This window comes from Rhinopithecus bieti, unplaced genomic scaffold, assembly GCF_001698545.2.
Source record: "Rhinopithecus bieti isolate Rb0 unplaced genomic scaffold, ASM169854v2 scaffold_23234, whole genome shotgun sequence".
Classification (NCBI taxonomy): Eukaryota; Metazoa; Chordata; class Mammalia; order Primates; family Cercopithecidae; genus Rhinopithecus; species Rhinopithecus bieti.
This window is the reverse complement of record NW_016810724.1, coordinates 279,505-304,041: the sequence shown is the minus strand read 5'-3', so window position 1 is coordinate 304,041 and position 24,537 is coordinate 279,505.

Genomic DNA, 24,537 nt, shown 5'->3' with positions numbered 1-24,537 from the left:
CCCGGCCGGCCCCGCCCCGGTCCTGCCCCCGCAGCGCGCGAACCCGGCTCGCTCTGGCCCCAGCCGCCCGAGGGCCGGGCGCACCCGCTCTCCGCTCCTGCAGCCGTGACCCGCCGCCTCCCTCCCTCCTTCTCTCACCTGCGGTGGCGGCTGGGAAAGGCTCGCCAGCAGCCTGCGGTTGCCTGTCCTCTCAGGGCTGGAGAGAGTTAGCGGGGATTAGATCAAAAGAGCCCAGATGACGTGAACTGTTGACCCCAGGCATTAGCAGAGACGAGGCCTCAACCTTTTTTGTTTGTTTTGTTTTGTTTTGTTTTGTTTTGCTTTTTGTTTGTTTTTGGGGATACACGGTAGGTGTATATATTTATGGGGTATATGCCATATTTTGATACAGACAATGTGTAATAATTACATCAGGGTAAATGAGGTTTCCATCACCTCAGCATTTATCCTTTGTGTTACAAACAATCCAATTGTACTTTCAGTTATTTTTTAACTGTACAATTATTATTGACTACATTCACCCTGTTGTGCCACCAAATAGTAGGTCTTATTCATTCTTTCTATTTTTTTCTACCCATTTACCATTCCCACCTCCCCCCACTCCCCCACCCACGACTACCCTTCACAGCCTTTGAGAACCATCGTCCTACTCTCTGTCTTCTATGAGTTCAATTGTTTTAATTTTTAGCTCCCACAAATAAGTGGAAACATGTGAAGTTTGTCTTTTTGTGCCTGGCTTATTTCACTTAACATAATGATCTCCAGTTTCATCCATGTTGTGAATGACAGGATCTCATTTTTTATGGCTGAATAGTACTCCACCCTGTATATGTACTACATTTTCCTTATGCGTTTATTGGTTGATGGACAACTTAGGTTGATTCAAAATCTTGGCTATTGTGAACAGTGCTGCAATAAACATGGGAGTGCAGATATTTCTTTGATACAGTGATTTTCTTTCTTTTGGATATATACCTAGAAACGGGATTGCTGGATCATGTGGTAGTTCTAGTTTTAGTTTCTTGAGAAAGCTCCAAACTATTCTCCATAGTGGAAGTACTGAGGAGCTTAAACAACTCAATAGGAAAAAATATAATAATTCAGTTTTAAAATGGGCAAAATGCCGGGCACACTGGCTCACGTTTGTAATTCCAGCACTTTGGGAGGGCGAGGTGGGCAAATCACTTGAGGTCAGGAGTTGGAGACCAGCCTGGCCAATATGGTGAAACCCTGTCTCTACTAAAAGTACAAAAATTAGCTGAGCGTGGTGGTGTGTGCCTGTAGTCAATGCTACTCCAGAGACTGAGGCAGGAGAATCGCTTGAACCTGGGAAGTGGAGGCTGCAGTGAGCTGAGATCACACCACTGCACTCCAACCTGGGTGACAGAGTGAAATTCCATCTCTAAATAAATAAATATAAAAATAGACAAAAGAACCAAAAAGACATTTTTCAAAAGAAGACGTACAAATGACAAACAGGCATATGAAAAGGTGCTCAACATCATTGATCATCAGAGAAATGCAAACCATAACTACAATATGATATCATCTTACCCAAATTCAAATGGCTCATATCTAAGACAGGCAATAACAAATGCTGGCAAGGATGTGGAGGGAAGGGAACCCTCATACACTGTTGGTGGCAATATAAATTAGTACAACCACTATGGAGAGTAGTTTGAAGGGTCCTCAAAAAAATGAAAATAAAACTACCATATGATCCAGCAATTCCACTGCTGGGTATATACGCAAAAGAAATCAGTATACCCCAGAACTTTTGATAAGAGATGGAAGGACGTTTTCCTCAAGACTGCGTGGGCATGGTGGCTCATGCCTGTAATCCCAGCGCTTTAGGAGGCTGAGGTGAATGGACTACTTGCTCCCAAAAGTTTGAGACCAGCCTGGACAATAGGAGGAGACCCCCATCTCCACAAAAAATACAAAAATTAGCCAGGCTTGGTGGCTGTGCACCTGTAGTACCAGTTCCTCTGGAGGCTGAGGCAGGAGGGTCACTTGAGTCTGCGAATTCAAGGCTGCAGCTAGCCCTGATTGTACCACTGCACTCCAGCCTGAGACACAGAGTGAGACTCTATCAAAAGCAACCAACCAACCAACCAAAAGCAAAAAACCCACAAAACAAAAAATGCAGCCTCTGAATAGGGAAAAGACATTAAAAGTATCAAGAGTGGGTGAAAAATTCAACATTGAAACTAGCATCCTAGCCTGGATAGACTAAGTACCTGAACTGAATAACTGGGTGGGTTAGTAAAATGTGGGGTGGGGAGACACTGCTTTTTTTTTTTTTTAAGTTTCTCAGTAACAAGACTTTGCCCTCCAAATCCTATTGACTCTTTAGTCTTGGATTCTAAGACTCCTGGAAGCAGGTTGGGAGAGATTTTAACTCCTTCTTTTATTCACTGATATCTGGTTTCCAAAATATTAAGGATATTTGGCCAGGCCCACGGAAGATCACTGGTTTTCCATCTCTTAAACTTTACATATCCTGGGCTGCATGCAATGTTTCCTACTAGAGCACTCCTCTCGCTTTCTGCATCCTCTGGGACTGGTTCATTTCTATTCTGGATTCTCACTTCCCTCCTGCAGGTTAGGTGTGCTTGCTACTCACTCCTAATGACCTTGCTTCCTCTGTCATTACACTTGTCACAACTGACTACCATTGCTTGTGCATTGGCCTCCCCTGCTTGACTGTAAGCTCTGTAAAGGCAGGGACACCAAGCACACAGGAGATACAGAATAAATGTTGCTGAATGATGTGCCTGTGACAGTCAATGGTTAAGGCACTCCCAGCCATCAACTCTTTAATGAATTTCCTTCACCAATCCTTTCCTTCTAAGTCTGCAGGTTCTTACATCAAAGTTAATATCCCCACATATCCCCTCATCCCCAAACCTTCATCCTACCTCTTGAGCAGAGCCTTCTCCATAGTCTTCATAGTCACAAGTGTAGAAAGAGGTCTAGACCTAGTTGCTCTTGTCTGAGCTGTGCTGTAGCTATCTTGATCTTAGAGACCCTCAATCTCGCTGTGTCTCAGATCAGGGCTGGTTTATCCATTAGGGACAGTGCCCAGGATCCATGATAATTTGGTGGCCCACACAATGGTGGCAGAGAGAAAAGAACAAAAGAACATTTAAGTCAAAGAAAGTCTTGTAATATATAATTTTAATGTGTTGGTCTTTGTACCAATGTAGTCACGGACCATGTTAAACTTTACCCAAGTCCTGTGATCCTGGAAAACATGGAGGGTTAAAGGAAACCTCCCACCCATTCGTGTTCTAGGAAACAGCTTATACAAGGAAAGATCCTCCCCATGTGACTTCGATAAGACTTGCTGATGCCAACCTTGTTTTTTTTGTGACAAAGCTGAACATAGATGCTCCACCGTTCCATTCTTATGCATCATTAATGATTAGCTGAACTGCTTCACCCACTGACAAATATGGACAAAATATCTGCTACCTTGACTTGACCCAAGTTTAGTTAGAATTCTCTCTGTCCCCTGGCCCCTGAGCTTTGACCTGCCCTTTGCCTGAGCCATCATACAACCCATCCTTAAGAGCCCCTCCTGAAAATAGGGTGATCATAGGGTAGAATTTTCTCTTTTCTACCGTAAGATCATTCACCCTAACTCATTCCACTTTTGACATCCTGTTTTCCAGCACTGTTTATTCCTTCCTAGAAAAGAAAAGACCTTTTCTGCCTAACCTTTGAGAGGTTTGCATATCTCAGGATCAAAGTTTTCTTCCAATTGCGATAGTCCTCCTCCTCCTATTGAAAGTCACTTTCTCTCCATTGCAATACTGCTTTAGAATAGAAGTCTTTGCTTACCCAAGTCTATATTTTTAATTTGATATTGTAAGATATAATTTTTAATATTGTAAGATATAATTTTAATTATAAATGAAGAGGCCTCCCCAAAGCAAGAATGCCCATTAAAATCATAATGTGAACCTGCCTCGGATTCCTCACTGTTAAATGGAGAAGCTGAATTAGGTAGACCAAGATACCTTTTGCCAAAATTAATGAATTCAGAAGCACAATTATCTGCTCTTGGTTAGTCAGGAGGAAGCAACTGACAGAATGACACGCCCACCTCATTTGTTATACCATCTTATTCATTGCTACTTCTTTGACTGGACTCAGGGCTGTTCCTGTGCCTGGCTTTTGGGATAAAATGGAGGTCTCCAAGGCTTCATTTCTGAAAGTTCCAGCACACAAATAATACCTTTGATTGTGTACCAACCTATATGTATTTCTCAGGTCCTGACACAGTGGGTATTGGTTATAGCAATAGTTTGTCCCTTCCTCCCTTCATTTCTTATTTTCTTATTCATGTAGTATATGATATTATAACTGAAAAACCTCCATAAGTTCTAAAGTAAAAACAACATGATGTGCAATTTGACACCTCGCCCATTCAGATGAAATTTCATAATTTCCCCACTTCTTTAAGAAGAGCTCACTTTGTGCTTGCTTCAACAGCATATACAGTAAAAGTGGAATGATACAGAGAAGACCAGCCTCTGCCTTGCACCAGGATGACATTCAAATGTATGAAGCATTCCATTTTCCAAAGTGAAATAAATCATAATTTTTTTCAAAAAAACAAAAGGATTGTACTTTTAGTATAATTTGTTTTCCAAGATTAAATATACATTAAAATAAATATATAGAAGAGGAAGAGAAAAATATATATCCCAAACTATAGCAATCTAAAACAACCTTTAGTATCCTTTTTTCAGTATATTTCTTTCTTGCCTCTTTGAAAAAGTACTTGTTTATGTATTTGTGATGTTATACAGATACAATTTGTATCCTTTTCCTGAAACATTACATTATAAGAAGTTTACCTTGTTGCTACATTGTCTTCATAATCATCCTTTTTAGTAGCCGCATAATAGACTGTCAAATAGGTGCTTTGTAATATGCCTGCTTCCCAATTGCTGGGCATTTGTCTCCAAATTTTCACTAAACTATGCTGTGTTGAATACTTTGTTAGGACAGACTTCCAGAAGCAGAATTATTAAATCAAAATGTATTCCTATTGTTTATGCCTCTCCATCCACCTTTCCAAGTTGATTTTTAATAATTGGAGTAAGTGCTCTCATCACTGTGTGAGAGCCAATTTCTCCACCAAGGAAATATTTAACTGGGGATTCAATATACATATTCTCAGTATTTTCAGATTTGATGTACTAAATTGACTATTAACTCCATGAGGGGCTATGTCTGTTTGTTCACCACCTTATCTCCTTGCTCGGTAATTATTTTGTACATAGTGAATAGAAGACTGAATGAAGGAAAAATTGTATCTTATCACACTGTTGAATGAACTGTATTTTGGAATGCAAGGAACCAACATAGTTTGTAAGTGCCATAAAACCTGATTTTTTCTTGGTCTTAATCCTTGGCCTGAGAAGTGGTCATTAAAAACTCTTCTAGAATTGCCATTCAAGATGGGGTTAAATAAAATTGGAGGTTCTAAAGCAATGTTTCTGAAAAGGCCTTTTCTCCTTTGAATAAAGAAAAATTAATAGTACACTGAATATCTCAAACCCAGACATTGATGTTATCGCCTAAACTACAAAGAATTTTGGGGAAGTATTGTGCCTCTTTGGCCTTGTTTCCAGTGTATGAATTTCTGTACTGTCAAGGCACAGATAGCCTCAACGCAGCATGATCAAAACTGGTCTAATAATAAACTCGGAATGACATCCTATTTAAAGAAACACAGTGCCCCTAATACATGCCCCTGGAGGGGACGCATATGAGTCCAACTGCCTTGGACAGCAAGACTGTGTTCAGTGTAACAGATGGGAGAGGATGAAGAGAGCCTGCCCTCTGTCTCTCTCTGTAGATGATGGAAGGGGACGTGCAGTTAATCCTTAGTTTAGGATAGAAGGGAGAACAAAAAGAAAGGAACCACAAGGATTCCCTTAACTTGCTCGTTCCTTGCATCTTTATTTCTCCCAAAGAAAAGCAAGTTAGAGCTTAGACATCAGCAGGAAGAGCAAGCTGGCAGCTGAAAGTCAGACTGGACACTGGAAGGAGATTTGTTTGGTTGGCCTGGTATTGGTACTGTTATTCTTTTTTTTTGTTTTGTTTTGTTTTTCGAGATGGAGTCTCGCCCTGTCGCCCAGGCTGGAGTGCAGTGGCGCAATCTCGGCTCACTGCAAGCTCCGCCTCCCGGGTTCACGCCATTCTCTTGCCTCAGCCTCCCGAGTAGCTGGGACTACAGGCACCCACCACCATGCCTGGCTAATTTTTTGTATTTTCGGTAGAGACGGGGTTTTACCATGTTAGGCAGGATGGTCTTGATCTCCTGACCTCGTGATCTGCCCACCTCAGCCTCCCAAAGTGCTGGGATTACAGGCGTGAGCCACCATGCCCAGCCTGGTGCTGTTATTCTTAACTGACATTTGAATGTTGTAGGCCTCGCCACTCCCTATAGTCTGTACCCATCTCTACTACATGCTTGGCCTTTGAAGACACTCAAGTTTGTGTTCCTAGAATACTTTGTGGTTCCCAGAAAAGTGCCTTGATTTACAAAAACTGTCTCCTACCTTTCCTCCCATCACATCAATAGGGCTAGCCAGACAATGACATCTTGCTTTATGATCTGTTAGTCTCTGTACTACAGGATTCAGATGCTTGAACAAAAGGACAGATATTTCATTTATAGTTGAAATGTGTTTCTTTGCTGCTAAGATGCTATGCAGTGTGAACCTCACTTCCTTTTAAGCACTGAAAGATTTTTGCCAGATACAATAAATATCTTTGGAGAAGATGTGGTAATTTCCAATCAGAAAGATCCTCTGACATATTGTAATACAAAAATGACTAGAAATCATGCCTGGGGAAATTAGTTTGGTCAATCTGTGAAATGATAAAAATAACTCGTGTTGGTTTAGTATATGTCCAGAAATTGTTTGAAACTCCTCCTCCTGGTGAAGCCTGAATTCTCTCTGTGGGCAATACTTAGTGACTACCTTCCAACAAGAAGAACATGGTAGATATAATGGAGAACAACTGTGAAATGTAGATTGTAAAATGACAATGTAACTTCCACCTTGTTCTTTCTGCTGCTTGGGTCATTCTCTCTGGGGGAAGCCACTCCAGCAACTCTATGGAAAGGCCCAGGAGCAGAGGTCTATTTCCAATATCCAGCAAGAAACCGAGGCCTCCTCCTGTGAATGCGCCAGCTTGTGGATAAATCCTCTAGCTTCAATCAGGCTGACAGTCCCAGCTGGTATCTTGACTGCAACTTTATGAGAAACACTGTACCAGAACCACACATCTCAACCACTCCCGAATCCCTGTCACCTAGATACTCTGCAATAATAAAGTCCTTTTTATTATTACGTATACCCCACTAAGTTTTGAGGATAATTTGTTACACAGTAATAAATAACTACTACAGAATTTATTCAAGAACTTTCCTTGATGAGGATGCGCTAAGGATGACAATAATGGTAATAATAATCTGGCATTTTCAAAGTTTTCTGTATTATAATGTCATGTATCTTCTAAAAACCTTTTGGTAGCCTAAACTATGTGAGCATTGATCATTCTTGTTGATGATTCAATTTTTGCCCCTGTTTTCTATGGTTGGAAACCCACTTCCCTCTTTAGGAGTGGGAATTTAACAGTGCATTGCTTACTGTTCAATATTCCGTTATACGTAGGGCACGAACACATGCTCTAGGTTCTGCCAGTCAGACCCACAGCTCTAGACAAAACACATTCTTGTGAGGGAGACGGCAGCACCACAGCCACATCTGGTTTTCAAAGGCAATGGTGCAGTGTGTCTAGTGACTGCATCCAAGAACACTAGCAGAGTGTCAGTGGTGCAGGATCCAGTGTCTATGCCCAGCTGGTGGCAGTAATGATGGTACTAGTTCTGCAGTATGATTTTGGATGTTGTCAGGATTGCATAACATTCAAAGTTAGTTTTCTATTTCCTAGGAGAGATCCAATACCGTTTCATAAAATCTTTTTCAATTTAGATTAGCATGTCGCTTTATTTTGCACACAAGTAAAAACCCTGACTGATACAGGCAGCTCCATTTTACAGATGAGACCATTGAGAACCAAAGATGTTAAATGATGTGTTGTTAGATACAAGTAGCAAGTGATAGAATTGAAATACATTAACTAGTGCAGATTGAACTAAGCAAATAAAGTAATATTCAAATTTAGAATTAAAAATGTAAACGCTTTAGATCCTTTAAAAACAAACAAATTAATTGTTTTTCTTTAAACTAGATAAAGTGCTAGCTCCCTGTTCTAATCCATATATTAGTTGTAAACATTATGGCATTGAAGCCCTTGCTGCTTCAGAAATGGACCATGCTTTTCCAAGCTTTCTGGATTTTACACTGATACCTCTTCATGGAAGTGCTTTAATCTGTCCATCTCTGCCTCCCACTCATTAATCAGTTTGCCTGGAGGTTACTTCAAAACTCAGATGTTGTGGTGATTATTCTTCTGAGCCCTCAGGAAAAGGTATTTATTCTCATCCACCTCTAATGCTTTCCCAGGGTTCTATTTCTATCCATAATAAAATGCTTAAGTTCATTTACCTGTCTGCCCGACTTCACCCCATTTCACCAACAAAAGGAATGGAAAGACCCAGACTCTGCCCAACCAACAGAGGGAGATTAGGACAAAGTCTACATATGCAACAGGGACCCCAGGGCTGTAATGACATCAGCTATAAGAATGCTGACAGCTAGGCAGATAGGCCCTGTACAGGATACTGGAGACATTTTCTCAAAAGAAATTGAGTGATTCCAGAAAAAGTCCTCAAAAGCATGACATTTGCAAGTTTCTCAAGCAAATTGGTGAGCATACTTATGATTCTGAAGGATCTGCCAATCCACACCTTACAGGAAGAATGCCAACTCAGATTGTAGTACTTTAAATTTACATTATAATAAAAAACAAAGGATCACCAGAATTATGTAGAAAACTTCCAATATGAAAAAGATCAAAACACATCAATTAGAAAAGGAAAAAGGAAGAGGAGGCAGAGCAAGATGCCCAAATAGAAAAGGAAAAGGGAAGAAATAATTTAGGGAGCAGGAAAAAATTTCATTCAACATAATGAAGAGACAATCTACTGAATGGGAGAAAATATTTGCAACTCTACATCTGATAAGGGGTTAATATTCAAAGTATTTAAGGAACTCAAACAACTTAATAACAATTTAAAAAGCAATAAAAGTGGGCAAAAAATCTGAACAGACATTTCTCAAATGTCTATTGGCAGATGGCCAAGAAGTATCTGAAACAAGGCTTCATGTAGTAATCATCAGGGAAATGCAAATCAAAACCACAATGAGATCTCACCTCACTCCTATTAGTACGGCTATTATCAAAAAGACCAGACATAAGAGCAGAGGAGAATGTGAAGGAAGGGGAACGTTTTCACTCTGCTAAGTCTGCAAATTTGTATAGCCATTAAGGAAAACAGTATGGAGTTTCCTCAAAAAATCAGAAATAAAATTACCATATCATCCAGCAATGCCGCTATTGGGTACATAGCCAAAGAAAATGAAATCAGTATGTCAGAGAGGTATCTGAACTACCATATTCATTGCTGCACCATTCACAATAGCCAAGATGTGTAATCATCCTATGTGTCTACCAGCAGATGAATGGATAAAGAAAATATGATAGACATACATCATGGAATACTATTCAGCTGTAAAAAAATAAGGAAATCCTGTCATTTACAAAACCACAGAAGAATCTGGAGGACATTATGTGAAGTAAAATAAGTCGAGCACAAAGACAAAAATACCACATGATCTCACTCATATGTGGAATCTAAAAAAGCTGGTATCTTAGAAGTAGAAAGTAGAACAGTGTTTACTACAGGCTGCAGTGGTTAGAGTGGAGCCAGCTCGGGGAGATGTTAGCCAAAGTGTTACCAGAAAGGGGTCCCAATCCAGACCCCAAGAGAGTTCTTGGACCTTGCACAAGAAAGAATGTGGGGCAAGTCCATAAAGTGAAAGTAAGTTTATTAAGAAAGTAAAGGAATAAAGAATGGCTACTCCATAGGTACAGCAGCCCTAGGGCAACTGGTTGGTATTTTTGTAATTATTTCTTGATTATATGCTAAACCAAGGGTGAATTATTCATGAGTTTTCTGGGAAAGGGGTCAGCAATTCCCAGAACTGAGGGTCCCTCCCACTTTTAGACCACACAGGGGAACTTCCAGACATTACCATGGCATTTGTATACTGTGATGGCACTAGTGGGCATGTCTTTTAGCATGCTAATGTATTATGATTTGCATATAATGAGCAGTGACGACAACCAGAGGTCACTCTAGTCACTGTCTTGGTTTTGGTGGGTTTTAGCCAGCTTCTTTACCACAACCTGTCCTATAGGCAAGGTCTTTATGACCTGCACCTTGTGCTGACCTCCTGTCTCATCCTGCAACTTACAATCCCTAACCTCCTGGGAATGCGGCCCAGTAGGTCTCAGCCTTGTTTTACCCAGCCCCTAGTCAAGATGGAGTTGCTCTGGTTCAAATACCTCTGACAAAAGTATACCTAATTACAATTAAAAAAGAGGAAAAAGTACAGGAGAGGTTATACAGCACAATGATGATAGTTAATGATGATATATTCTTGAAAAATGTAGAGTGGATGTTAAATGTTCTCACCACACAAATGATAACTATGTGAGGTATTACATTTGTTAACTGGCAAGTTTAACCTCTCCACAATATTTATGCATTTCAAAACATCATGTACATGACAAATGCTTATAATTTCACCTGTCAATTAAAAAATATTATCAAAGAAATTGACAGACATTTTAAAATTATAAGAAAAGGCAAAGAACTGAAATAGTCAAAAATTTTGAAAAAGAATAATGCTGGAGAACTCACATTCTCTGATTTCAAAACGTACTATAAAACACAGTAATCAGGACACTGCAGTGGTGATAAAAGGCCAGACATATACATCAGTGAGGCAAAACAGCATTCTGAAACAGGCTCAAATGTGTAGAGTCAAACTGATTTTTGTTTAAGGTTGTATGAAGGATAGTCTTTTCAATAAATGATGCTAGAACTATTGTCATCCGTACACTAAATGAATTAATGAATGAATACATTTTAACCTACACTTTGCATCTTAAAATTAACTCAAAATGGATCTTAGTTCTAAATGTAAACACAAACCTATAAATCTTCTATAAGAAAACATAGAAGAGATTTTTTGTTATTTTGAGTTAGGCAAAAAGCAATATCCATAAAATAAAAAAACTGAAAAATAGTATTTTATCAAAGAACTGGTTTATGAAGAACACTATTAAGGGGAAGAAAAGCAAAGCCACAGATTGGGAGAAATTATTTGCCAATCATGTATCTGGTAAAGGACTTCTATCAGAATACAAAATAATGCTCCAAACTCAACAATAAGTACACTAACAATTGAATTTTTAAATCTGTCAAAAGATTTGGCCACTTCACCAAAGAAAATGTTACCGATGAAAAATGAACAGATGATGCAATGCCCCACATCATTAGTTATTAAAGAAATGCACAGTAAGCCACAATGAGATATTACTAAGCCCCTGCTGAAATGGCTGAAGTTTTTAAAATATTGGTATTATGAAATGCCAGTGAGGATAATCTAAAATTATCATACAGTGATGAGGGATTGTAAAATGATGCAGAAATTTTGGATAATGTTTTCCAGTTTCTTACAAAGTTAAATATACACTTGCTTTGTGATCTATCAATGCTACTCCTTGGTATAATGATAAATAAAAACTTATGTTCATATAAAGTCCAGTTTGTGAATACTTATCATAGCTTTATTCATAAGTGGAAACAGCTTAGGTTGGTGAGCATACAAACTCTGATATATCTATATATTGGAATGCTACTCAGCAATAAAAAGGAACAAATTATGAATGCATGCAAAACATGGCTGAATCACAAGTGCATTATGCTACATGAAACAAGCCAGGTTTGAGACTATATACTTTAGTAGTTGCCTTGGAGATGGAATAACTATTTTGGATAATAAAACTGTCCCATATCTAGACTGTGTTGGTGGTTACATGACTGTATCTATTTGCCATTTTTGATAGAACCAAACTCCACAAAGTGTGAATTTACTGTAGGTAGACTTAAAGAAAAAGCCTAGGAACTAAAGTGTCATTCGTTTAACCATTAACCATGTATTAAATAGAACTAAGCTGAGAGACTAGAATGTGTTTATCACCAGAGTAATAACAACTCACCAAAAGAAAGCAAAACATTTCAGTGACTGAGTAGACCAAGAATAATTTCAAGAAATATCATATCAGGATGACATTTCACAAATAGAAAAATAATGGGGTCAAATGCCTCTTTTGTGCAACCTTTACAATATTTATTTAAAATTATTTGCGCTTGAAATTATTTACTTTTATGCTTTCGCATATAATCTCTGAATCTTCTCTAAAGCAGAGCCTTCCTTTTATTAAAAGCTGGAATTACTTGAAATTCACAAAAAGAGCCAGAGATTTGTGATCTGTGAATTCTGCGCCTGACATCATATATGTAACTATAAACAAATCACACAATCTTCAGAAACACATTTATTTTTATCAGTAAGGGGCTCGTATATAAACTGTAAGCAATATGCACATGTGAGACATAAGAATTACCAAACTAATTGTGTCTCTGCAGAGGTATGGACCTGGACACGGAGTCTCTTCTCTCTCTCTCTCCTTCTCTCTCTCTCTCTCTCTCTCTCTCTCTCTCTCTCTCTCTCTCTCGTGCATTCTGGCTTGCTGCTGGGTGACTAGGGACAAGCTATCCTTCTAATGACCAACACTAGAACTGCACACGAAATACTTAAAGGAAGGTACTTTGCTTTAAGGGCAGGATCTCTCCACTTTAGTTATAAAACTCTGCAAGGTCATGCATAAAGAGTGCACATGAATTTTCACTGACAAAAGCCTATTCTATCATTGAGACCAAGGACGCCAACTGACCACCTGATCTCAAAAGGCTTTGGTTAGAGATCCTTGCTCTAAGCAGTTCCCAAATGTCAAATTTCATAGACCTGAATAAAATTTCAAAGAAAATGGGAGTTGCCAATTTTTATTTTCTCAAGTAACATCATTAAAATAAAACACATTAACACATTAAAATTGTTATTAAGCAAAATAAAATGTATATTATTATTATTGTGAATTTACAGAATGCCAGGGGTTACAAGCAAATTCTAAAAACTTACAGAGAGAAAAATAAAGGTCACCTGCAAAGGAACAAGAAGTGTAATTATCTTAGACTTTCTAGCAGCAATGTGGGATAATAGAAAACAGGTTATCAAGGCCTTCACAGCTTTGAGAACAAACTATTTTCAGATTTGAATTGTATATTCTGTCAAGTTAACAACAATTATAAGACGTTTTCATAATGCAAGAACAAAAATGTAAACCTCACATACACACTTTTTAGGAAGCCACCGAGGATATCTTCAGATAAACAAATAAAGTAACCAAGAAAAAGGAAAGCATGACATCGAGGAATGATGGGAACAGGGGAATCAATTTAAGAAAGCAGTGAAGGCAAAACACACCATGATGAGATACATGCCCAAAGCCCAAATAGTAGCCAGTCTGTATAGCAGGATAAAAGGGATGCACAATAGTCTTCAGAGGAATGTGGAATAGATGAATTACTTGATATGTATGAGCATTTCAAAAATTATTGGTAAATATTTGATGAGTCGGTTTGAACGCTGGGGAAAAATACTAAAAAATTACCAAAATGCAAAACAATACAAGTACTAAATTCAACATTATTTAGAATAAAAGATAACAGTTACAAAGATAATAACACCTAACATTTATATGTAAAAATATATAAATAGCTGGGCATGGTGGCTCATGCCTGTAATCCCAGCACTTTGGAAGGCGGAGGCACGCAGATCACCTGAAGTCAGGAGTTTGAGACCAGTCTGACCAACATGGTGAAACCCCGTCTCTATCAAAAATACAAAAATTAGCCGGGTGTGGTTGTGGGTGCCTGTAATCCCAACTACTCGGGAGGCCGAGGCAGGAGAATCGCTCGAACCCGGGAGGCAGAGGTTGCAGTGAGCCGATATCGCCGACACTGTACTCCAGCCTGGGTGATAGAGTGATAGAGCAAGACTCCATCTCCAAGAAAATAAAATTATATATGTGTGTGTGTGTGTGTGTGTGTGTGTGTGTGTGTGTGTGTGTGTGTGTGTGTGTGTGTATGTGTGTGTGTGTGTGTGTGTGTATATGTGTATGTGTGTGTGTGTGTATATATGTGTGTGTGTGTATATATATACACATGTATATATATAAAGTTCATGCTACTTAAAATTTGCTATGAGAAGATTACAATGGACAGTTATTCTTCTTTTGGGTTTCTCAGGTTCTTGGGACACTATTTGTAGTTGGGGAAAATTTCTCACTTAACCCACTGCTACCTCCCCAAGATAGAAGGTAAAATATCTTTCCCAGTTTACTTTGAAGCCAGGGTTCAGTTACATAACTTAGGCTACCGATCAGATGCGCCCGTAGATTAGCATCAATGCGACAAAGTAGGTGCTTGCAGAATTCAGCCACATTGGCAGCAGAGACCTCTACTTCAGAGGCATCTGTGGCAGTGGCTCTAGTGATAGGATCCAGAGTACAGCTGTGGTGGTGAGAATTCTGCTTCCTGTGCCAAAAGTAGTGGTATTCACATGTCCACAGAGCAGTTCTAAACTCTAAGTTGTCCTTAGCAGTCCTCATGATAGACTTAAATAAATTACTTTTCTGCTAAAACTTCGAGAGTGGGTTTCTGTTGTTAACTAAAACTAAAATCATCAGTGAAGAATAAGAATGTAGCATTTACTATACAAAAAATTAGCCGAGTGTGGTGGCGGGCACCTGTAGTCCCAGCTGTTCAGGAGGCTGAGACAGGAGAATGGCCTGAACCAGGGAGGCGGAGCTTGCAGTGAGCCGAGATAGCACCTCTGCACTCTAGGCCTGGGCAACAGAGCGAGACTCGGTCTCAAAAAAAAAAGAAAAAATTTAGCATTTACTATTGACATTTCACATGCATTCTTTCACTAGATTTTACTCCCCTGGATCAAGAGTATGTAATAGGAAAACTATGATAAATACCTGATAATAGTAAAGAATTGAAGAGATTGCAAATGTGTCTTTCTGAGCAATCATCAGAGAGGAAAGTCCAGGACTTTCCATTGTTATGCTATTCCACTAAAGTCCTAACTGAAAATTGAAGAATCGTAAACACTGTCAAGTTCAACACCACATTTTAGCTAGGACATTGAAGCCTTAAGAAGTTAAGGGTTTCCTTCAAGGTTGTATATTTCGTTGTGACAAACCTGGGCTCAAGTATCAACCTCACTAGTCACTGGTCTTTCCCCTAATCCCCATCGTCTCAGTTAAGACTCAGATCATGCTGGTAACTTCTCACTTATTACTCAAATTAAGGACTTAATATTTTTATAAAATGGATTTGGAAAGATATATGGGTTGTAAAATAAAACTGAAAAGATAACCGCCGTGGGTGCATGTGAGTGTGTCTTCTTTCCTGAACTGGCAGTGGAATTGAAGATCCTTGGAATGACTTTTAAAGAAGTCATAGCCTGTGTAACTAGGAGCTTAAAAAAATGATGGCAGATTCTTTATAATAGCCATGCCATTGAGCAGCCCTATAATATAATATTTTAGGTGAAAAGTAACATTTAGACAGGCTATTTTTCTAGCACCTGATTTCAAGGTCAAATATATTTCTTCTTCATGTTTTGGAAGTGCCTACATTGAAGGCAAAATGAGAAAAGACAAGTCAATGTATTTTTAAATGACAGAATTCTGTGTCTTAAAAAAGGTGAACATTGAACACTTTGAAATTGTTACTATAACAGTGGTAAACCTAGTTATTTTCCATGCTCTAAATGCTCTGTGCAAGAGCAGAATAATTACCTGAGACAATGTTATAGAATAAATGACCCAGATGCAGTTTGGATTTTGCAGTCTCCTTGTGAATTCTTCTCAGCTGCCTATATAAATGACTGCAACATTGTGTACTTAATCATCAGCAAATGGAAGTTTCCAGAAGAAAAACTGTGCTATAGATTGTAGCACACTCTGACATGAAGGGAAGTTAATTCCCAGAACTTAATTATATGAATATCCCAGAAAAGGTCAAGGAGCAGAGTAATCTATAGTCAGTATCCTAGTCCTATATTTGTTATCCTGAGAAAATCAATTTGGAACTAGGACTGAATTCCAATTTATGACAGCAACAACAATGCCTTACATTTGGATAGTGCTTCTTTAACAAACTTTCATCTATATTATATTAACTGATCTAATGGAAGGAGAAGATACATAAATAGTAGAGAAAAAATATGACGTTGAAATCATTTGCTTTGGACTTTGCATTGTTTTTGGCAATTTTACATGATGTCATCATTTTGAAGTGAACTGTAATTGTCATCCTAAGAAGCTGTTCTTTTGGACTGTCTTCCTGTCTTTGTCCTTTTAAATAATCCAGCTCATTTCATGGATAATATAAACTTCCTTCAGTTATCAATTTTACATTCTCAGAAATATTCCAGATCATCTCCAATTTATCCACTTTTTTTTACAGTAACAGATTTTATTTAATTAAATTATATTAAAAACAAACTATAAAATAATTAGCATTCTCAATAATTTACTATTATTTACATTAGCAAATGTCGGTCGTTAGTAGACACTGTGAGGAGGGAAGCTGACAGAACTGGGACACTCCACTGTAGGCAAGGGAGCCCCGGCTTCCCTCTTGTTTCTCGGTCTTTCAGGTTCATTTTGGCAGCTCCGTCACTGAGAGCACCAGGGCGGTAGCTGCAGTACCAGGACCCGTGCTGAAGACCAAGAGACCTCGAAGGCCAGGAGGAAATTCTTTTCCTCTGGGGAGAATCATCAATGCTCAGTCATAGCTCAGATGGGCACCTGGTTGGCAATGCTTCCGCCCTCCCTGTAGCCAATATGCCCCACTGTGCTGGGCCTTCTGCAGATACTCTTTGGGTTGATTCAAACTCAGTTTCTGGATAAACTCTCCTCCATCCCCTCCCACGGCAACCACACAAAACATTTTAGGGGGGATTTTGACCATTTATCCACTCTTAAATGCATCCTTTTATGTTTCCTGATTCTTTAACAAATGTTCACATATGTCATTTTAACTGATCTAATGAAGGAGAGGATACATAAACAATAGAGAAAGAATATGACATAGAAATCATTTGCTTTTGACTTTGTATTGTCAAAACCTATGACTTATTTAGTTCTGAGTTTCTACTCCCATTATTTCCCTTCCTATTTTCTCACTACAGCTCCCATTTTTTTCCCTTCATAACAAAAGTGAAAATAGTTGTTATATATTCATTTCTTATTTACTTGTTTTCCTCACTGGAGTATTATAAGCTCCATCATGGCAGTGACTGAATCAATTTCAGGACTGTACAGTTACTAATGGCCAGAGTGCTTAGCACATATTAGATGTTGAATAATACTAGTTAAATAATGAAATCAATTACTGAATTTGTATTACTAGTTAAGCACTTGTAAATAAATTAAAATTATAGCCTAACATATATCATATTAAATAATTTTCAAATGAACTATACATTTGGAAGTAGAGAAAAAGAAACTACAAAATGTCTTGAGTTAAATATTAGTAATATTGTAAAATTTTAGTGTGATAAAGAGCTTTCCTTGTCTACATTTTCCCCATCTCCTCCACTTTTCTTTTTATTTATTATTTATTTTATTTTTTATACTTTTAAGTATATGGTACATGTGCATAAACGTGCAGGTTGTACCATATGTATTACCTTCCATGTTGGTGTGCTTGCACCCATCACTCGGTCAGCACCATCAATTCATCATTTTATATCATGTATAACTCCAATGCAATCCCTCCCCCTCCCCCCTCCCCATGATGCCCCAGTGTGTGCATGTTCCCCCTCCCAAGGGTCCAAGTTGATCTCATTGTTCATCCCATCCTATTGAGTGAGAACATGCGGTGTTTGGTTTCCTGTTCTTGTGATAGTTTGCTAAGAATGGATGGTTTCCAGCTGCATCATGTCCCTACAAAGGACGCAAACCTCGCTTTTTATGGCCTGCATTAGTATTCCATGGTGTATCCATGTGCCACATATTCTTATCCATCTCTGTCACAGATGACATTTGGTTGATCAAGTCTTGCTATTGTGGAATTTAGTGCGCAATTAAACATACGTCGTGCATATGTCTTTGTATTTAGAATAATTATCAATCCTTTGGGTATATACCCAGTAGTGGGATGGCTGGGTCATATGGTACATCTAGTTCAGCTCCTTGAGGAATTGCCATTACTTGTTTTCCATAATGGTTGAACTAGTTTACAATTCCCACCAACAGTGTAAAAGTGTTCCTATTTCTTCCACATTCTCTCCACATCCTCTCCAACACCTGTTGTTTCCTGACTTTTTAATGATTGCCTTTCTATTTCTTCTTTGTCTCTTCCTCTTTCTTTTTTTTTCTGTTTTAGAATAAAACATATAAAAATCATACACATTTATTATCTTGTAAAAATACCAAAAGGTTATGAAGAAAATGAATCTCTTCATAGTACACGCACTTCCCACCCAACACAAACCAAGATATCTTTTTTTTACTTTTCATTTAAGAAGAGAATTTTGTATGTGGGCCGGAAGTTGGGATCATCTTGGAAGAGACTGACAAATTTTACTGTGTATAATTTAAAATCATCTACACATCAAATCCATATGAAAGTTAACGGGCATATGACAAACTTCAAAAAATACTTTTAAGTCACATTGAAACCATTATGATCTGTAGTAGATGTAAGATGGCAGCAAATTGTTTGTCACTCCTCCATTGAGAGATAGCCTTTATTTCCCATCCTCTTGTATCTGGGCTGACTCTGTAGCTGACCCTAAGTCCTACTATTCCCTGAAGAGAGGGAGAGGGCCAAACATATGAGCATCCATTTCAACCTCCAAATAAATCCAGCCTGAGATGCCAGTGATGGCATACTTGAGAGACATCCCAAGGGAAATTAGAAGGAGAATTATCTTACTGATCCCAATCAACCCCCACACCTGGGAGACATAATAAAAAGGTTGATATTTAAGATCTGTACCAAAATATCTCATGTACCCTATAAATATATACCGCTAGTATGAACAAACAAAAATGTAAAAAAAAATTTCAGGTGCTGCTATAATGAAAAACCTAAAATACGTGCCACTGGCTTTGGAACTAGATCAGGAGTCAAAACTGGAAGGAACTCAAGGAGACTGTAAAAGTTGACTTAATCCTAAACTCAATTGTATCTTCGAGACATAGCACAGTGTCCAGAAAATGGTATAGATGCTAAGTGTCTGATGAATAAATAAATGAAGTCTTATAAGCCAACAAGTAAGATGAGTATCTCTTTTACTCATCTTACAAGATGGGTACAAGATGGGCTAGGTAATTAAAAAGGAAAGATATTTAATGGACTCACAGTTCCACATGGCTGAGGAGGCCTTACAGTCATGGCAGAAGGCAAAGGAGAAGCAAAGGCATGTTTTACATGGTGGGAAGCAAGACAGTATATGCAGAGGAACTCCCTCTTATAAAACCAAAAGCTCTGGAATAATCTCCTTTGACTCTATGTCTCACATCCAGGTCATGCTGATGCAAGAGGTGGGTTCCCACAGTCTTGGGCTGCTCTGCCCTTGTGTCTTTGCAGGGTATAGCCCCACTGCCAGCTGCTTTCACGGGATGTCATTGAGTGCCTGAGGCTTTTTTAGATGCATGGTGCAAGCTATTGATGGATCCACCATTTGAGGGGAATAGAGGATGGTGGTGCTCTTCTCACAGCTCCACTAGGCATTGCCCCAGTCAGGACTCTGTGTGGGAGCTTCAATTCCACATTTCCCTTCCACACTGCCCTAGCAGAGGTTCTCCATGAGGGCCCCACCCCTGCAGCAAACTTCTCCCTGGACATCCAAGAGTTTTCATACATCCTCTGAAATCTAGGTGGAGGTTGCCAAACCTCAATTATTGGCTTCTGTGCACCCAAGGCCCAACACCACATGTAATCCACCAAGCCTTGGGACTTGCACCCTCTGAAGCAATGGCCTGAGCTGTACATTGGCCACTTTTAGCCATTCCTGGAGTTGAAGCTGCTGGGATAAAGGGCACCAAGTTACCAGGCTAAATAAAGCAGGAGGGCCCTGGGCCTGGCCCATGAAACCATTTTTCCTTCTTAGGCCTCCAGTCCTGTGGTAGGAGGGCCTGCCAGGAAGGTATCTGACATGCCCTGCAGACATTTTCCCCATTGTGTTGGTGACTAACATTTGGCCCCTCAGTACTTATGCAAATTTCTGTAGCTGGCTTGAATTTCTCCTTAGAAAATGGAATTTTTTTATTGCATTGTCATGCTGCAAATTTTCTGAACATTGCTCCTCTTTTAAACATAAGTTCCATTTCCAAGCCATATCTTTGTGAATACATAAAACTGAATGTTTTCAACAGCATCCAAGTCACATCATGAATGCTTTGCTGTTTAGAAATTTCTTCTGGCAGATACCCTAAATCATCTCTCTCTAGTTTAAAGTTCCACAGATCTCTAGTATAGGGGCAATATGCCACTAGTCTCTTTGCTAAAGCATAACAAGAATCACCTTTGCTCCAGTTCCCAACAAGTTCCTCATCTCCATCTGAGACCATCTCAGCCTAAACTTTATTGTCATGTGACTATCAGCATTTTGGTCAAAGCCATTCAGGAAGTCTGTAGGAAGTTACAAACTTTCCCACATCTTCCTTTCTTTTGAGCCCTCCAAACTGTTCCAATCACTCCCTGTTACCCAGATCCAAAGTTGCTTCCACATTTTCAGTTTTCTTTACAGCAGCTCCCCACTACCCAATACCAGTTTACTGTATTAGTCTGTTCTCATGCTTCAAATAAATACATACCCGGTTCTGGGTAATTTATAAAGGAAAGAGGTTAATGTGGTTTGGTTGTGTCCCCACCCAAATCTCTTCTTGAATTGTAACTCCCACAATTCCCACGTGTCATGAGAGGAACCCAGCGGGAGATGATTGAATTATGGGGGCAGGTCTTTCCTGTGTTGTTCTCATGATAGTGAATGAGTCTTATGAGATCTGATGGTTTAAAAAATGAGAGTTGCACTGCACAAGCTCTCTTTGCCTGCTGCCACCCATGTAAGATGGGGCTTGCTCCTTTTTGCCTTCTTCCATGATTGTGAGGCTTCCCCAGCCATATGGAGCTGTAAGTCCAATTAAACCTCTTTCTTTCATAAATTAGCCAGTCTCAGGTATATTTTTATCAGCAGCATGAAAACAAACTAATACAAAATAATGGGTTCACAGTTCCACATGACTGGGGAGGCCTCACAATCATGGTAGAAGGCATAAGTGAAGCAAAGGCATGTCTTACATGGCAGCAGGCAAGAGAGTGTGTGCCGGGGAACTCCCTTTATAAAACCATCAGCTCTCATGAGACTTATTCAGTATCATGAGAACAGCATGGGAAAGACCCACGCCCACGATTCAGTTACCTCCCACTGGATCCCTCCCACAACACATGGGAATTATGGGACCTTCAATTCAAGATGAGATTTGGGTGGGGACTCAACCAAACCATATCAACTTACAAATATGGCAGAAGGGGAAGCAAACATGGCCTTCTTCAATAGTGGCAGGAAAGAGAAGAATGAGAGCAAAAGGGGAAAAGCCCCTTATGAAACCATCAGATCTCATGAGAATTCACTATCATGAGAACAGCATGGAGGTAACCACCTCCATGATTCAGTCACTTCCAACCAGGTCCCTCCCACAAGATGTGGGGATTATGGGAACTACAACTCAAGTTGAGATTTTGGTGGAGACACAGCCAAATCACATCATTCTGTCCTGGGCTCTGCCCAAATCTCATATCCTCACATTGCAAAACACAATCATGCCTTTCCGATAGTCCCCCAGAGTCTTCACTCATTCCAGCATTAACCCAGAAGTCCAAGTCCAAAGTCTCATCTGAGACAAGGGAAGTTCCTTCCACCTATGTGCCTGTAAAATCAAAAGCAAGTTATTTACTTCCTAGAAACAATGGAGGTACAGGCATCTGAAAATATACCCATTCCAAATGGGAGAAATTGGCAAAATAAAGGGACTACAGGCCCCATGCTACTCCGAAATCCAGTAGGGCAGTAATAAAACCCTAAAGTTCCAAAAATGATCTCCTTTGACTCCGTGGCACACATCCAGAGCATGTTTATGTGAAATGTGGGCTCCCACAGCCTTGGGCAGCTCTTCCTCTGAGGTTTTGCAGGGTACAGCCCTTCTTTCAGCTGCTTTCACAAGCTGGCATTGAGCTCCTGTGGCTTTTCCAGGCACATAATGCAAGATGTAGGTGGATTTACCATTCTGGTATAACTGAAGGATGGTGGCCCTCTTAGCACAGCTCCACTAGGTACTGCCCTAGGGGGAACTCTGTGGGGACTCCAACGTCATGTTTCCTTTCCACACTGCCCTAGCAGAGGATCTCCGTGAGGGCCCTGTCCTTGTAGCACAATTCCTCCTGGACATGTAGGCATTTCCACACTTCCTCTGAAATCTAAGTGGAGGTTCCCAAACCTCAATTTTTGACTTCTGTGCACCTACAGGCTCAACACCATATGAAAACCACCAAGCCTTGGGTCTTTCATGCTCTGAAGCCATGACCTGAGCTGTACTTTGGCCCCTTTTAGCCATGATTGGAGCGGCTGGGACACAGGGCATGAAATCCCAAGGCTGCACACACAGCAGGGGGGCTTTGATCCTCGCTCAGGAAACCATTTCTCCTCCTAGGCCTCTGGGCCTGTGATGAGAGGAGATGTCATAAAGGTCTCTGACATGCTCTGGAGACATTTTCTCTATTGCTTTGGCAATTAGCATTCGACTCCTCATTACTTATGCAAATTTTTGCTGCTAGCTGAATTTCTCCCCAGAAAATGGAATTTTCTCTTCTACAACATTGTCAGACTGCAAATTTTCCAAACTTTTATACTCTGTCACCTCTTGAACACTTTGCTGCTTAGAATTTCTTCCACCAGATACCCTAAATCATCTCTCTCAAGCTCAAAGATTTACAGATCTCTAGGGTGGAGACAAAATGCCACCATGCTCTTTGCATACCAAGAGTGACCTTTACTCCAGTTCCCAACAAGCTCTTCATCTCCATCTGAGACCACCTCAACCCTAGACTTCATTGTCCACATCACTATCAGCATTTTGGTCAAAGCCATTCAATAAGTCTCTAGGAATTTCCAAACTTTTCCACATTGTTCTGTCTTCTGAGCCCTCCAAATCTCTAGAAAGTTCCAAACTTTCCCACATTTTCCTGACTTCTTCCAAGTGCCTCCAAACTGTTCTAAACTCTGCTGGTTACCTAATTCCAAAGTGGCATCCCCATTTTGAGTATCCTTATAGTACTGTCCCACTACCTGGTATGAATTTCCTGTATTAGTCTGTTCTCACACTGCAAATAAAGACATACCCGAGACTGGGTAACTTTTAAATAAAAGAGTTTTAATTGACTCACAGTTCAGCATGACTGGGGAGGCCTTGGAAAACTTACACTTATGGCAGAAGGGGAAGCAAACATATCCTTCTTCACATTGCAGCAGAAAGGAGAAGAATGAGAGCAAAAGGGGGAAAACCCTTTATAAAACCTTCAGATCTCATGAAAATTCACTCACTATTCTGAGAATAGCATGGAGGTAACCACTCCTGTGACTCAATTACCTCCCACCAGGTCCCTCCCACAACAGGTGGGGATTATGAGAATTACAATTCAAGATGACATTTGGGTGGGGACACAGCCAAACCATATCAGAGAATAAACTGGCATTTCACTCACAGATATATAAAAACTTGTTAAATCTCACTAATATTTGAACAAATTCAAATAGTATCCTGGCTGGTGTTTTAATTCTTTTATTGTTTGTTTTGACTATGAAATTGATCTAAAGAAAATGGAATGATATTCTTTAGTATTAGTGACAATCCAGCAAGACATCCACTATTTGCTTGTGTGACTGAACGTCATAAGACATTTTTTAAAGGAAGGTTAGCTGTATGTACTAAATGTCTCAAAAATGCATATGCCCTTTGACCCAACAATTTTGTTTTCAGAAAATTTTCTTGAAAGAAGAAATAAGAATGACACAAAGTTTCAGCCACAAAGATAATCTCAATGCAGCAAGTTTTATTGTAATTTTAAAATCTGACTTTTATAAAATTATAGATTCAGGTGAAACATGTGTAGGCTTGTTTCATGGATACATTGCATAATGCTGGGGTTTGGGCTTCGATTGAACCCATCACCCAAATAGTGAACATAGTGTCTGATGTTTCAACCCATTCCCAACCTTCTTTCCTCCCCACTTTGGAATCCCCAGTGTGTATTGTTTTCATCTT